The sequence below is a fragment of the Cynoglossus semilaevis genome, chromosome 4 (genome assembly GCF_000523025.1).
Source record: "Cynoglossus semilaevis isolate Cse_v1.0 chromosome 4, Cse_v1.0, whole genome shotgun sequence".
Lineage (NCBI taxonomy): Eukaryota > Metazoa > Chordata > Actinopteri > Pleuronectiformes > Cynoglossidae > Cynoglossus > Cynoglossus semilaevis.
Window position 1 is genome coordinate 728,766 of NC_024310.1, and position 4,848 is coordinate 733,613.

General features: G+C 47.2%; 1 protein-coding gene across 1 annotated transcript in view; it reads right to left on the reverse strand.

The window, feature by feature from the left end:
- LOC103377582 (voltage-gated potassium channel subunit beta-1) overlaps positions 1 to 4,848 on the reverse strand; it is a 45,759-nt gene that overhangs the window by 27,605 nt on the left and 13,306 nt on the right. The window lies entirely within an intron of this gene.

Here is a 4,848-nt window from a genome sequence, read left to right on the forward strand (position 1 = left end):
CTAGGAACCTCAACAAAGTGGGAGTCCAGAATTCCTCCAGAACTTTGGTCTCCTTCGGTTGACGTGGGTGAGCTCTCTGAAGTTCCTCACCTCAGTGCATCACTTCACACTGAAGGAAACACTGGTGGAACAGAAGAAGAAGAAGAAGAAGAAGAAGAAGAAGAAGAAGAAGAAGAAGAAGAAGAAGAAGAAGAAGAAAAACAAAGTCCAGGTCCGTCGTCAGAAGACCAAGAAGAACAGAGAGTCTCTGGTTCTCAGACGACCAGAGTTCCTCCTGCGTCCTGCATCCAAAGAAGAAATGCTGGGCTGTGGACTGACTCTCAGAGGAGGTGGAGGTGGAGGTGGAGGTGGAGGTGGAGGTGGAGGTGGAGGGAGCAGCGAGCCACAGCAGAGGAGAGGCAGAAGAGGGAGTGAAGCAGAGAGAGGAGCCGTGCAGGCACCGCGCTGAGTGCTGTGGTTGGTCTGACTGTGAGGGGGGAGAGAGCTGAGTGTGTGTGAGAGGGAGAGAGAGAGAGAGAGAGAGAGGAGTGGTGGAGGAGGAGTGAAGGGAGTCACTCTCTCTCTCACACACACACCTACACACATCTCTCCCCCTTCTCCTCTCTCTTCTTCCTGCTCTGTCTTTCCGTCTTGTTTCATGTGGCCCAGATTCTCCGTCTTTTCTTCTGTTTCTTCTTCTTTTATATATTTTGCCCAGCAGGGCGGCGTCTTCGTCCACTGCCAACTGTATTTCTTCATTTCTCTTTTCTCCTTATTCTTAACCCAAAAACATTCACTCCACCAGCTCAGCCGACCCCTGACCCCACGACCCCTGACCCTCGACCCTCAGGGTCTGCAGAAGAATAAACCCTGTTGTTTGAAATGTGCCACCCTGTGGCAAAAGTGGTTATTGTCTGTACATGAGACTCGTTCATAAGAAGATGTTTGTTCACCAACAGTACAGCGTTAAACTGTTACAGTCCAACCACGAACAAACGTCAAAGGTCGTGACCTCAGGTGTCGTGGCCAAAACACTCCTGTTATTACACAGTTATTACACAGTATTCCAGGTGTGTGACTGGCTGAGTAGAGCCGTGTGTGACGATAATTAGGGACGTCCCACATTTACTTTTCTCTAATATCCGATATGCTGATATTTCCGATTCCGACATCAAGCGACACCAACGCAGCTCTGGTAACATTATAACATTAAATGAGCTGCAATGCTGCCATCTAGTGACTATCACTTTCATATACAGCTGTTTTTTAAGAGCACACCATTTGGCGAAACCCAGGCATTACGTTATCGGATTTTCATTATCGGAGGAAAAACCGACAAACGACTCTTACAGATATGACATCATTATGCTAACACTGGGTTGGTCGATAATATCGATGATAATATGTGACTGTGGTGAAGCGGTCGGACATGTGACCTGAACAACAACACCAACAGTCAGAGTCAGAGTCAAAGGTCAAGGTGACGGACTTCATTAACAGGACTCAGGGTCATCACAGAACTTCTGGATGGTTCCATGACGATACTCTGATTCAGTCAAATACTGTGGTATATTTGTATAAAAACTCAGTGAGTACTACACAGTGAGTACTACTCAGTGAGTACTACACAGAGTAACACTGCAGTACAGCAGTATTCCTTTGAAGACTTTCTTGGAGGTTTCTTCTCGTTACCTTCAGCTCTGCTGGATCAATGTCACAGCTAATAGAAAAGCCCTTCTTCAGAAACTCCTTCCTGATTGACCCCCCCTCCCCCCCAGCCCCTCAGGACACTCCCAACCAATTCCACGTGAGGTAGATTAAATGATCTTTACCTGAGAGTCTGTAGGAGACGAGAGGAGGGAAAATTAACTGCTGCTTCAGGTCAGTTATCATCATCACACACACACACGCACAGACACACAAGCACACACACGCACACACACGCACACACACACAGCAAAGATGTTTACATAAAAATAAATCAACATTCAAACATAAAACAGAACATTAATGGCCACAACCACCTCCCCCCAAAACCCACCCTCCACTCACCCCCCCCACCCTACACACACACACACACACACACACACACACGATGTTCACATGAAAATAAATCAACATTCAACATGGAAGAGAACCCTGAAGGCCACACCCCCCCACCCACTCTCTCTTGGTCTCTCTGATTTCTTCTCCTTCTCTCTCTCTCAGTTTATTCCACAGTGGATTTCAGTGACTGAACGAAGTCCGGATCATGTGACTTGTATCGACGGCGACTGTGGCTCAGGACGGCGCCTCCTACAGGAGGCCACCAATCACAGACCACCACCAATCACAGACCACCAGGACAAAGACCGAGGTTTGAACCCGGCTCAGACGGCGGTTTGTTGTCGTGTTCCTGCAGCTGCCGTGTTCGCAGCAAGTCACGACACGCCATAACTCTGAGCAGCAGGGGGCGACGGGTCCCTGGTCCTGGTCCTGGCCCTGTGTGTGTGTGTGTGTGTGTGTGTCTGCTTGGTCAGCAGATGAAATGACCTACATACGACTGAGTGCAGGTCTGTGTAGAACAGAGTGAACGGACACATCAGGTCGGTGGTTTAGGACGGCGTTTTGTGGTCACGTCACGACCTCCTACGACTCGTTAGGTCGCGTTCCATCAAGTTGTTGTACGGAGGTTTACGGAAGTTTCACACAGGAAGTAGGCGAACGGAGCGGACATTGGACTAGGTCCAACTACCTAGCCTAGTTACTGGTTAGGTTAACTCACTGCCATTACGTACGTTACCTGTGGTAAATACGTCTCATTTTACGTCTGAAAGTTTTAAACACTTTTCATGTTAAGAAGTTTGTACCGTTTTTTTCCAGACTATAAGTCGCACCAGTGCCCTCTAGCGGCTGTCAGGGTGAAACTAACGGACATGTAACTTTTCTGTGGTACAGGGGTAGCAGATACTGGAACACAAGCCTAGAGTGCCCTCTAGTGGATGTTAGTGTGAAAATAAATGTGAAATTATATATTTTAATAAGTCACACCTGAGTATAAGTCACAAACCTAGCCAAAGGAAAAGGTGCGACTTATAGTCTGAAAAATATGGCAGTATTCAGGAACCAGGATTCTGACACAGACGGGTCTGTTCTTGGTTTGTGTCTGTTCTTGGTTTGTGTCTGTTCTTGGTTTGTGTTTCAGAACTTCTTCTTCTTCTTCTTCTCTCTGTCGTCACACTGTAGGTCAGGTGTTTATTAGAAAAGTCTTTCTACAAACAGCAAAATCAAAGACTTTTTCACAGTTTAGGACACGGAGAATTGTTCTCACTGGTCCGTGTTCTACCAGCTGACAGTGCAGTACCAGAGAACTCCTCATGACTTTAGGCTGAGCTGAGTCCACGGCCCTGGACTGACCGTCGTTAGCTGCCGTTCCTTTCTCTCTTTTTCACGTGTTAGCATCAGAACTGCACAGTCAGCGGAACTGAAGTCAAGGCTCGTCTACTGTTTCAATGAAAATAAAATCTGCAAATTCAGGCCATATATATTGTAGTTGGTGTTCACCTATTCTTTTAATCATGGAGCAGTGAGCGCCTCACGGTGGCAGCCTGGTGTTCTAATGGCCTCTTATTGTGCTGGAACTTTTATAAAAGAAGCTCAAGCTTGTTTTTTTTACCACATAATATAACTTGTTTTAAAGCCTGGACCACAGAGAGGAGTCAGAGACAGCGTGGAGCAGCGGTGACGCCAGCAGCAAAAAAAAAAAAAAAAAAAATCAAACGATAAAAAGTTAAAGTTTGAAATGTGCTGCACCAGCAGACGAGGCCGTGTTTCTGACACGTCACGTCGTCATGGATTATTAACGTTCTCCTCCAACAGTTCAGGTCAGGACATAAAGTAACCGTTTGTTTTCTTTAAGGTCAAATTTGTTCCGTCAAAAAACCTTATGTTTAATACGTAGGTCGTGTGATCACCATATCAATCAGCTGATTAATCACATCACGTTTATACTGTGATATGATTCAACTCCAAACCAGAGCCAATATTTTCACCGTTCACTTAGTCCTGCTCTGTACACAGTCAGTACACACTTTGGTACTTCGTGGAGACAGGTTCTCGTTTCAACAAAGTATCTTCAGCCTAAAGCACCGTCTCACCCAGATTTACAACCATTTAAATTAAAACGCTTTGATTGGTTGTTGATTATTGTGAAGAAACTCTGGTTCAAGTCCGTTCGTGTTCACGTGCTTCAAGATCTGCCCTGACTGACCCCTGCTGGACAGCACTAACATTACCTCGAAGGCAAGCGAGCTGCAGCCCAGCTTCCTCCGACGCTCACTTCTGTGACTGTTGTTTATACGAGGTTGAAGTGCGATCGACGACAACGGCTACGACGGCTGCTCCGCGATCGAGATCGTGAAGCGTCAGATCAACATGTCACACACACACACACACACACACACACACTCTGGCTGGACAGTTACTCCTCAGCCTTCACCAATGTTTCCGTTCATTGACTAAGAGACAATTTGCAGATTTTTTTCGGAGACAGCAGGGGGCGCACTCAATCACATTTGTGTACACATGTGGCCCGGTGTTCCACACTTTGAGCCACCTGCCCCGTCACCCAGGGGAGGAGCGCTTGAACTCACACTGGCCGTAGAACCCAGACTTTAGGGGGCAACTGCTCTTGAGTGCAGTACAACAGCCCCAGTGTGAGTGCCCCCCCCCCCCCCCCCACTGGGGTCAAAGGGTCATTCATTCTTTCACATCTATTAAAATCTGTAGAAGCGTGGTTTCAGTGTTGCCCTCTGTCCCTGCTGTGAACTCTGATTCTACACAAATAGTAACACCATCTGTGTGTCTGATGCCCCCCCACCTCCCCCCCCC